At 46.0% G+C, this 12,172-nt stretch overlaps 1 protein-coding gene across 1 annotated transcript in view; it reads left to right on the forward strand.

The window, feature by feature from the left end:
* The first annotated feature begins 1,925 nt into the window (after window positions 1-1,925).
* STK11IP (serine/threonine kinase 11 interacting protein) overlaps window positions 1,926-12,172 on the forward strand; it is a 291,281-nt gene continuing 281,034 nt past the window's right edge. Inside the window, exon 1 of the mRNA XM_078683491.1 lies at window positions 1,926-2,020. The gene's annotated coding sequence lies outside the window, so the exon portion shown is untranslated. The remainder of the gene's footprint in view (window positions 2,021-12,172) is intronic.

Raw genomic sequence — 12,172 nt, forward strand, 5'->3', positions numbered from 1 at the left:
CCACTCTGACCCTCCTGGTCCGAGTGAGAAGCAATCTCCCAGTTCCGCGTGGATTGCTTTTGCCTAGTGTTGTTTGCTCCAATCTTGAAGCCGACAGCGCCGACGGCGAGAGCCTACGTGGGACAGATCGTGACCTGCTCCTGGACATCGCAGATGCCCCAGAGCCCACGTGACAGCGGAGAGAAGCTCCTCGACAACCACCTGATTGCGCCCGACATTGCCTGGTTCCGTCCTGGTTCCACCCTGGTCACAGCTGACTGACCCAGACTCTGTCCCCTCTGCTTTCAGGTACTTTTCGACTTCGATCCACCCTTGGATCCCACCGGACACTTCTCCTTCACAGCGCCTGCAGACTCTTCAGCTTCAAGCACCAAGAACCAGCGTGACGAAACCCGACACTATTTCGACCCTGTGCACCCGCTTCCTGTGGGTGAGGTAACATTGCAACGCCGGTGTTCCCACACTGGTACACACCTCTAGGGTCTGTGTCTTAAGTTTTGTCTTTCTAGGTTCAACGGAAGTGTCCTAAAACTCTCTTTGTGTAACTTTTACGCACCATAGACTAACATTGGTGCATGCGTGCGCTTTCAGCGCTGCGCCCGAATCCCGCGGGCTTTTCCCGACTTCAGCATTGCTTGTCCCGACTGCTCCCAGCGATTCCCTAGGCCCTAGGCCTAACCACTGCTCGATTGGTATCTCTTATACCACTTGTTTAGTATATGGTCTGAGTGACCCCTCGCCCTCATCCATAATTGTGCAACTTTGTATGTTATACTGTGCTTTTGATTTAACGCTTGTGCCCCTTTACTCATAAAGAGTACTGGGGATTATTTTGAGTAATACATACATATATTTTTATAATATATACTTGTGTGGTGTCCTTTCATTTGATATTACAGGATTGTGATTGGTAAAACAGCTCGCTTAACACGACCTCTTGAGTTAAGCCTTTAAGGCTGCTTAGTCTATGCTACCATTAAGATAGCTTGTCTACAAGGTTGACTTACAACCAGACACCATAAGGGGTTATTTGGACTGATACAAGGTGGTTCCAGAATTGGAAACATCATATATCAGGCCAACTTCTCACACAAATATTTTGGTACCTTAATTTCTCAAAAAGTACTGAACGGATTTACAGAAAATCACAAAAAGCCAGCTTTCTGTTTTTTGAACACATAATGCTAGCCTCATCCCATGTTATATAGTGCATGTTTAAAGTGTCTCTTTATATCTAATATCAAAAGATGGAAGAGTCAATACACATTTGCACTTCATCGGCTTCAGTGATTGTCTGCGAGACAAGGCTGAGTTATGTCTCCACTGGACATTACTTTATTGGACAGGCATAAAATGCCTCGCCAGGAGCTGCTCTGATCTGCTGGCTGGAATGTCAAACTCCCTCTTTATGTCACCACATCTATTTCATGGAGAGAGTTGTGATCAGATATCTTATACCATTCAAAGAGCTTATTTTGACGATAACAAACCTTGTGATCGTGACGGAATGTGGGATGATAGCATGTATATTGTTTTGCACGCTCAAGAATTTGGGCTTAGAAGTTATATTTGAAGCCTTGCAGGATCAGAGGGCCTCCTCTCTGGCAGAGGGTGCTGTGGCCCCCTGTGCTCCCTGCCTGCCGGCCAGGGCTGGTGCTGGGGTATTTCCCAGGGGTGCCCCCTGTCCCTGGGGTAGGTTGTCAGAGCGCCCCCTCCCTGGCCGAGGGAGCTGTGGCCCTCTGTGCTCACTGCCTGCAGGCCAGGGCTGGTGCTGGGGTATTTCCCAGGGGTGCCCCTTGTCCCTGGGGTAGGGGTCACAGCAGGGCCTCCCTTCGTAAGATGGCGGCCCGCGGGTCCGGCGCAAAGTGTTGATTCCGGTCTAGTAGCGCGTGTGCGTCAGGGGGTCATAGGTTACCGTTGGCAGCGCAGCCCGGAAGTGCAGCAGCAGCGTCAGCAACAACAGGAGGCGGCGAGGAACCGAGGGGGGAGAGAAGGAGCCGGCGGGAGAGAGAGAGAGACGGTAAAGAGACCACCGGGGGGGGCAGTGGGAGTGGGAGTGATCACCGAGGGGAGAGAGTGACAGCCAGGGGGCGGGGGGGCGGGGGTGCAGCCAGCCGGGTAACAGAGCAGACTGTGGAGGAACAGAGGGGCGAGGAGCCAGAATGGAGGGGGGGGGGGGGGGGGGGGGGGGGCAGAAGAAGAGGAGCTGCCAGTGGAAGAGAGAGAAAGACACGCGAAATAAACAGATAGAAGAGTAAAGAGACCAACACAGACAGAGCGAGAGACGGGGTCAAAGCATCACTAATGTCACCCAGCGAGATAGAGCAGAGGGTCACAGCTCCTGATGCAGGGAGGGGTGACAGACCAGACCCCAGCCTCAGATAGAGCAGAGGGTCACAGCTCCTGCTGCAGGGAGGGGTGACAGACCAGACCCCAGCCTCAGATAGAGCAGAGGGTCACAGCTCCTGCTGCAGGGAGGGGTGACAGACCAGACCCCAGCCTCAGATAGAGCAGAGGGTCACAGCTCCTGCTGCAGGGAGGGGTAACAGACCAGACCCCAGAGAGGGTCACAGCTCCTGCTGCAGGGAGGGGTGAGAGGCCAGACCCCAGAGAGGGTCACAGCTCCTGATGCAGGGAGGGGTGACAGACCAGACCCCAGCCTCAGATAGAGCAGAGGGTCACAGCTCCTGCTGCAGGGAGGGGTGACAGACCAGACCCCAGCCTCAGATAGAGCAGAGGGTCACAGCTCCTGCTGCAGGGAGGGGTAACAGACCAGACCCCAGAGAGGGTCACAGCTCCTGCTGCAGGGAGGGGTGAGAGGCCAGACCCCAGAGAGGGTCACAGCTCCTGATGCAGGGAGGGGTGACAGACCAGACCCCAGCCTCAGATAGAGCAGAGGGTCACAGCTCCTGCTGCAGGGAGGGGTGACAGACCAGACCCCAGCCTCAGATAGAGCAGAGGGTCACAGCTCCTGATGCAGGGAGGGGTGACAGACCAGACCCCAGCCTCAGATAGAGCAGAGGGTCACAGCTCCTGCTGCAGGGAGGGGTGACAGACCAGACCCCAGCCTCAGATAGAGCAGAGGGTCACAGCTCCTGATGCAGGGAGGGGTGACAGACCAGACCCCAGCCTCAGATAGAGCAGAGGGTCACAGCTCCTGCTGCAGGGAGGGGTGACAGACCAGACCCCAGCCTCAGATAGAGCAGAGGGTCACAGCTCCTGCTGCAGGGAGGGGTGACAGACCAGACCCCAGCCTCAGATAGAGCAGAGGGTCACAGCTCCTGCTGCAGGGAGGGGTAACAGACCAGACCCCAGAGAGGGTCACAGCTCCTGCTGCAGGGAGGGGTGAGAGGCCAGACCCCAGAGAGGGTCACAGCTCCTGATGCAGGGAGGGGTGACAGACCAGACCCCAGCCTCAGATAGAGCAGAGGGTCACAGCTCCTGCTGCAGGGAGGGGTGACAGACCAGACCCCAGCCTCAGATAGAGCAGAGGGTCACAGCTCCTGCTGCAGGGAGGGGTAACAGACCAGACCCCAGAGAGGGTCACAGCTCCTGCTGCAGGGAGGGGTGAGAGGCCAGACCCCAGAGAGGGTCACAGCTCCTGATGCAGGGAGGGGTGACAGACCAGACCCCAGCCTCAGATAGAGCAGAGGGTCACAGCTCCTGCTGCAGGGAGGGGTGACAGACCAGACCCCAGCCTCAGATAGAGCAGAGGGTCACAGCTCCTGATGCAGGGAGGGGTGACAGACCAGACCCCAGCCTCAGATAGAGCAGAGGGTCACAGCTCCTGCTGCAGGGAGGGGTGACAGACCAGACCCCAGCCTCAGATAGAGCAGAGGGTCACAGCTCCTGATGCAGGGAGGGGTGACAGACCAGACCCCAGCCTCAGATAGAGCAGAGGGTCACAGCTCCTGCTGCAGGGAGGGGTGACAGACCAGACCCCAGCCTCAGATAGAGCAGAGGGTCACAGCTCCTGCTGCAGGGAGGGGTAACAGACCAGACCCCAGAGAGGGTCACAGCTCCTGCTGCAGGGAGGGGTGAGAGGCCAGACCCCAGAGAGGGTCACAGCTCCTGATGCAGGGAGGGGTGACAGACCAGACCCCAGCCTCAGATAGAGCAGAGGGTCACAGCTCCTGCTGCAGGGAGGGGTGACAGACCAGACCCCAGCCTCAGATAGAGCAGAGGGTCACAGCTCCTGCTGCAGGGAGGGGTGACAGACCAGACCCCAGCCTCAGATAGAGCAGAGGGTCACAGCTCCTGCTGCAGGGAGGGGTAACAGACCAGACCCCAGAGAGGGTCACAGCTCCTGCTGCAGGGAGGGGTGACAGACCAGATCCTAGAGGGTCACAGCTCCTGCTGCAGGGAGGGGTGACAGACCAGACCCCAGAGGGTCACAGCTCCTGCTGCAGGGAGGGGTGACAGACCAGACCCCAGAGAGGGTCACAGTTCCTGCTGCAGGGAGGGGTGACAGACCAGATCCTAGAGAGGGTCACAGCTCCTGCTGCAGGGAGGGGTGACAGACCAGACCCCAGAGAGGGTCACAGCTCCTGCTGCAGGGAGGGGTAACAGACCAGACCCCAGAGAGGGTCACAGCTCCTGCTGCAGGGAGGGGTGAGAGGCCAGACCCCAGAGAGGGTCACAGCTCCTGCTGCAGGGAGGGGTGAGAGGCCAGACCCCATAGGGTCACAGCTTCTGCTGCAGGGAGGGGTGACAGGCCAGACCCCAGCCTCACAAGGCTCAGTTAGACCAGAGGGTCACAGCTCCTGCTGCAGAGAGGGTCTGCAGACCAGGTCTCAGCCTCTCAAAGCTCAGATAGTCCATAGGGTCACAGCTCCTGCTTCAGAGAGGGGCTACAGGCCAGGTCTCAACCTCACAAGGCTCAGCCACTGAGATAGGAGGCTATAACCCCTCCTCAAGGCCTATGTGAAAGAGCTAGTCTGGTTTGAGCGGTATCTGAGTGAACATGAGTGGAGGCGTAGCTGTGCAGTAGTGAGGGTCCAGTTGGGGAAGCAGTGGTGTCTCTTGATGGAGAGGGACAGAACCCCAATCTCGGAGACTGCGACCAAACAAGGGCACAGCTTGACCGGCGCTGATGCCACTTCATGGGGCTGGGTTGTCACCTGGTCCTTGCCTGAGAGATGGTGGTGCTCCAAGGGGTGGGTCTCAGATGAAGGCCCCTGTCTGGGAAGGAGAGGTGGAGCATACTAGGGAGAAGAGCTATTGGGTCTCAGGGCAGAGTGGGACCTACAGACTGAAAGCCTCTCAGCTCTCTCCATACACATGGGCCCCCCTTGGGAGTATGAACCGGGAGGACCCCCGGGGGACTCTTCATCTGCAACCACACAGAGGCAAGGAGGGGGGGGGGGCTGATGCATCGGTGGGAAGAAAGTCCCTGAAGGAGCTCCTCTCTAAAGAGGTCTGTTCCCAGTGCTTGAAATTCAAAACAAGCTTAGGTCAAGATGTGACCTCAGAAAAGGGGTGGAGTCGAGAGAGACGAGGAATGAAAAGTTGAACCTAACAGTTACATTTCAACTTGTGCTTTTATTTTGTTTTAAACTGTGCAGCTAAGAAATTGGAAACGACGACAAATGTGACAGCAACTGTGTTGTGGCTTACTTAATTGGTAACAAACAGGCTTCATAATAAAGTCCGGGGGTAAGGCACCTGCTGCAGAGATCTGGGGGTGCAGTTGATGGAGCGGGATAGAAAACAAAAATTTGTTTAAACCCATGAAGTCACACTTCCATAAATAAATTAATAATGCTAACAACTTGTGCTGTGTGTATAATAATTCAACCTAGTTTAAAGTTGCATACACAAAAGACATGTGGGAAACTAACATGTGTGCTCATAAATGTGCATTATGTTGCATTCTTATGTATGTGGAAAATAATAAATTAATCTTGTCTATTGTCATGTCATAACTAATAGCAGCTGTTTTTGAAATAATGGCATGTGCTTATTTTGCTTCCCTTGTCTATGTGATGTCATTTCTACTATTCTAGGTGCACATAAGGCTTTATGGATTCATGAAGACAGGTAGATATAAAATGCTGCTTTATTTGTGCTTTACTGCTAGGTAATTTAGATTAATGGATTAATTATTAGCAATGATGGGAGGCAACAGAACAAACTGTATTTCTTTCATTAATTATTCTTTGTGTTTGTTTATATAATAGTTTTACAAGTGAAGCTTAGAGATGACTGCAGAAAAATAGTACCCTTTTAAAAGTGACGCAAGGACAGTGGCGCAGAAAATTGACGCTTTCTGAAAGAGGCCTAATGATGAAAATGGCTCAAGTGAAAATAATTCCAAGAAGGATGGAAAAGGCCTCTGAACTTTTATTTTGAAAGGTTTTGGATTGAACTGCTAAAAAGATGACTTTTTGGAGAAATTTGCTAACGTTTGCTAACGTGCCACGGGAGTTCAGAGCTGACTAAGCTCAAGGTTAAAAAGGAAGCTGTCGCTACAAATTGTAGCAGTCTAAGGAGAGCTGCCAAGACTTCTAAATGAACAATGGACTAGTGAATTTGCCCGGGCATGTAAAAAGGAGGTGTCACAGTTTACTGTGGTACGAGGTGGCTCAGCCAATGAAGAACTAGAATTCGTCTGCTGGAATGTGAAAAATAGTTAGCTCAGCTAAAATTAGGGTATAAGAATAGGTTCAGAGAACACATAGTTGGCTTACGCTCGAGAAAATCTGGAGGACGATGTTATGCTGATGGACTTTACACGTGAGGACAGGAGTTTTTATTAAATACTTTATTATTAGGTGATGAGGGTAGAGACAGAGATATAGTTAGGATTTTGGAAAATGCTTAATTTTACTTATTCCTGCTAATGAATAATAATTCTTGATTTATGCTCTTTTTATTAATACTGAATAAATCTTTCTTTATGACATTTTCTAATGCTTGTTTAATAAAATACCAAAACCTAAGTTTTTCTAGATGTGTTAAAATAAACTTTCTAAAATGACAAGCTGGTCTTGATTATTGCAGATGGTTTAAACAACTATATTTAGATCTTATCGCCTCATGATTCAAGCGCTCTATTGTTGTTATGGGCCTAGTGTTGTAGTGTAAGTTTTGTGGTAGTAAATAGTGTCATTTGTGCAATATTTTGGTGAGAGCGCTGGATCAATTTCTGGTAGCCATCGGACGGTTTATATATGTTGTTTTTGACATACATGTTACATGCATGATACATATATGTTGGTAAATTCATAGGATTAAGTTTTAACACATGTTGAGTTTGTTTATTTTGTGCTAAGTGTGTACCGGTACAAAAACTGTGTGATGAGAAAGTAGTCATGCAGAATATCTGATCTGTTTCTGTGATATCGCCGAGTATCACTGTTGGTATCGCCGTGTACCAGAAGTATTGTCGCCGTGCAATACAGTGTTGTCGCCGTGCAACACAGTTTTAGGGCTAGGTGTGAATCTTGTATAGTGAGGGTTTTCTAAGAAATTAGAGCAGCATGAGAATAGGGACAAAGCGCCTTCCATAAAACTCACTGTGATAAGAGTATTAGTTATATTCGAGCTTGAGTGAAGGGCAGGGTAATGTCGGTGCATGATTATCTATAAACAGGTTAGAGTCCTGTACGGGTACATGTTTTATATCTATAAACAGGTGAGAGCCCTGTACGGATAACGGTGTTATTTTGCTAACGGTGCATGATTTCTATAAACAGGTGAGAGTCCTGTACGGATTTCATGTGTGACTGAAGTTAGGGAATTTTCAGTGTGAAAGTGCGTGATTGTTTTGTAAGGTATGTTCAAGTGGAACTCTTAGAACTTTCACTTCGCGGTGGGTTCAGAGCAAAATGAGTTCATATTCTTACGTGTTAGAAGGGTAGGGTAAGAGTTGCTCTACTGACAAATGGAAATTATCCTTAGTGTGAATAGCGCCGTCTATTCCGAAGTGTGGATACTTGAATGTATGTAAACTATCCTAATTAGAGAAGCAGACAGATGTGTTTCGTTTTAAATATTCACTAAAATGTACCAAAAGTAATTTTAAGGTACTTAGGAAAGTTCAGGATAAAGTCTGTACCATTCTAAGACTTTCTAAAAGTATTGTGCAGTGTTTAAATACATTTAAAGGCTCTGCACACTAATAAATTCGATTCAAAAAGTGTTCAGCATAGTTGAAAATTATAAAAAGGTGAACTGTGCTAATTTTAAAACATTCAGGAGCATTTTAGAATGTTTTGTGTTAATTAGGCAATAATTAAGGTATTACACGTTATTAAATTCGTTAAAATAAGTAAAAAGCGATTAGAATTAAATTTATAAACATTCCACGCTTTAAATATAGTATTATATTATTCTCCGTAGTTTAAATCCATTAAATTGTGCCCCGATCGAAAATTGTAAGGGAGGGGCTGGTTTTAGGAGTGGGAACGTGTGAGGAGAGAGCCTGCAGCTGCAGCAGCTGCTTACGTCAGAAACAGCCGCGCTCGGATTGGATAGAGCGTCTGGTTTGTCATTAAAAAGCTGCCCCCTGATTGGCTAAAGACGTCAGGAGTGACTGAGCAAAGCCGCGCTCTGATTGGGCTAGAGCGTCGAGCTATAATTCACTGGAGTGTTTCAATTGTTAAGAAGTAAATGCGCTTAAATGCGCGCCACCACAGTTATTATAATTGTTTATAAATATTAAATGACCCCGTTTTCAATTATTTCTTTGCTAGCTATAACTGCGAGTATTTTATTAGAAACTCACTTCATTTGAAAAACGCGAAGAAATGAGAGCGGGAACAGCTGTGTGAGCCTGTGACGCTATCATTTAAAAGAAGAGCATAGTGCGCTCTGTTGAAATTCATTTTTGTGAGGGAGGGGCTGTTTTTCGTGTGAGAAGCGCTGAGGGAGAGCTGCCATCTGCAGCGGCTGCCTACGTCACAGCCGCTGCTCTCTCATTGGCTAGAATATCACAGCTTCGTGATAAGGCTGTGTCCTGATTCGTTAAAGTCCCGTCGCGTCATAACGAACCTGCGCTCTAATTGGCTAATGAGCGTCACCTTGATTACTGAAATTTTAATAAATAGAAAATGTCCCCAAATTAAATTGAATAATAAAGAGTTTGTTCTAATGGATCGACTCTATGCATAAGCGAGTTGTAATGAGTTCGTGTGGGGAGCGCTACACATTATAATACAATCTCTAGGAATTTTGGAAAGAGACTGTTTGAAGCGCGAGAGGAGAAAACTTGAAGCTGCAGCGACGGGATAATTAAATTAAGAAATAGATCTTCGCTTCGGTTAAAGCGCCCCGGCGTGTCACACAAAGGTCGCGCACCCATTGGCTGTTGACGCGCAGCGTCATACAGGGGCCGCGACCTTATAGGTTGAGGAGGCTCGTGAGCGATTGGGCGAGGCTCCGCTTTGAGTCCTGGTCAAGGGAGCTGCGCTCTGATTGGGCGAGGCTTTTCTGATGAACATTCCTTGGTCCCGACTCGTCATAGAGGAGCCGGGCACCCATTGGCTGGTGAGATACAGTGTCATGGGGGAGCCACTGATTGGCTGTGGCGCGCTGATGTTTTAAACTTAATTGCCGAGAAAAAAATAAAAGTAAATATTCCCGTTTTAAATTTCTTTTCTAGTCGCGCTATCGTTTTTTATGTTACAGCTGTTGTATGACGAGCGCTGAAGAGACTGTCAGCTGCAGCAGCGCTGAAATTGACTGAATAACGCGAAAGCTGCGTTCTGATTGGACGAGGTGTTTGTGATGTCACAGCAAAGTCGCGCTGTGATTGGATGAAGCGCTGTTATATGTTAAAGGGTTTTTAATTGTCCCCGACTTGATTTAATGCAGAGGCTTGAACGTGAGGTGATTGGGACAGAAGCAGTAGCGATTTTTGGCCTTAGCAACAGTGTGGTTATAGCTAGAGATGAGCTGTTAGTAGAGGTTCACTGCTGAATAAACTGATCAGCTGAGCATTATAGTAATCACACGCTGATTGATTAAAACACCTGTTGTGCTGATGTACATTGTTTATTTTCTATCAAATGTTTAATTTCCTATGCTAGTAATGCCCAAAAATATATTTTAATAACTGATTAACATTAAATAGTGAAATTTTATAAAACATTGAATATTATATGTAACTAGTTACCCTGTTTAATTGACAATAGCAACAAAGGTGATTAGAGTTTAATAAATAAAAGTTAAATAATAAATAGTTATCATAAAAATGTAAATTAAATACAGGTTATAGCAGGAACAGTAAAACATTGTGTCGCAAAACGAAATGCGATAATGATATATAATTAATATTTAAAGGGTAAAGAGTTATTTACAAGCAAGAAATTATATGTAAATTAAGGCAAAACAAGTTAGGTTTTCTTTTTCCACAGGTATACGTTGCAGAAGGTGTGTAAGTGAAAATTAAGTACAATTAAAACACATGTGATTATATGTTGGTATTACTATAAATAAATATTTTGCGTTGCTACTGTTTTTGCAAATTGATATTTTTCTTTACAGGTTAAATTAAATTTAGTGATACAGGTAAATTAGAGAAATATTAAATTGACCAAGTTATAAGGTTTTCTACACCTGATAGTTTTAAATTAATTAATTAATTGATCAGCAAACGCTGCAAGGCAAATTTAGAAAGTACATTTACCAAATTAATTAAAGAAAATGTCTTCCTTATATAAGAAAATGAAAAAGGTTGTTGCTAAATGTGAGAATAAATTAAAGATTCCAAAATTAGTGAAAATAAATAATAAAGATGTCAGAGTAGAAAATAGAGATCAGTGTACAATTGATGTTGTAAATATGGATCAGAACAGGAATACAAGAAGACCGCCAGAGCAGATTAATGTAACGCCAAAAGTGTCAGATCAAACTGATAAAGTGCCAGCTCTGACTTCTACTAAAAATGATGCAACAGAAAAGCATGATGAGATGCTTGGTACTTCTGGAATTAATATTCCTGATCATGTGAATTCACCAAATGATTTAAAGGAGTCCATGAAAATTATGGAAACAGAGATAGTCCTTGTGCTGGGAAAAGATGAAATTAATTCCGCAGTTTTAAAAGTCCCATTAATTGAAAAGGTTTATTCCATTGTACTTGAGATTGAATTAGTAGGGACTACAGATCAGCAAGAAACAGAGATGACTTCAGTTCTGGTAAGTGAGAAGTCTGATACTGATCTGATTGATTTGAAACAGTCAGACGAGTCAAAATTATGCTCAAAGGAAAAGGAGATTGAAATAAATAAGCTGAATGAAGAGCTACAAATACAGCGACAGGTAATGGTTCAGCAGAATGACATGGCTTCATTGCCATTACAAATTTTTGTTAATGAACAGTCAGACAAAACAGATACAGGATTAAATAAAGAACAGGAAAACAGTCCAAAAGGATTAAATGCACTTCCAGAATGTTGGAATAAAAATGATGTTCTTTTGAGTGAAGACATTAAAATAAAGGATACAATTGATCAACAGATTGAAACATTGACTTCTGCAGGTTCACTTTTCAGAAATGCAAATTTAATTAAAAGATTGATTGATGATATTCAATTGGCAGAAAGGTTTGCTGTCGTGATGTGTGCAGCATACAAAATGAATGATGAACATGCTTTGAGTTCACTAATACTAACATCTGTAGTTGAAACATGGCAGGTAATCAAAGACTTACGAGATGATGCAACTCATGAGGAGAAAAACACATGGTTGAGAAACACATGGTTAAGAGCAAATTTTAGACAGCGAGATGAGGATGAGATTTGGATACACAAAGATGACAGAGTAGTTTTACCAAATAGCATAATTACTGATATGGACAGAATGTACCATAAAATTGCAGAATTTCTTTACCAGAGGTGTCTGACTTATCTGCAAGTAGACACAATTAAGAGAACAATTATGAGATTGGGAACTGAATTACAGGAGAGTGGTTCATTGACCAAATTACAAATGGATTTCTGTGAGATGTCACTACATGATAAATTGTGCTACATTTTTGTGATTTTCTGTTTGATTACAAAATGGTTCGAAACCTTTCAGATGCGACATGATGATGAAATTACTGTTGCTAAGTTATCAGATGGCAGAAAACATATTGAAAACAGATTGCTCCAATGTACACATAGACTAGAAATTTCAGATGTTGAGGAGCATGAGAACGATACTATAAAAGACAGAGATGCAAAAA

The sequence above is a fragment of the Lissotriton helveticus genome, chromosome 3_1 (genome assembly GCF_964261635.1).
Source record: "Lissotriton helveticus chromosome 3_1, aLisHel1.1, whole genome shotgun sequence".
In the NCBI taxonomy this organism is placed as follows: Eukaryota; Metazoa; Chordata; class Amphibia; order Caudata; family Salamandridae; genus Lissotriton; species Lissotriton helveticus.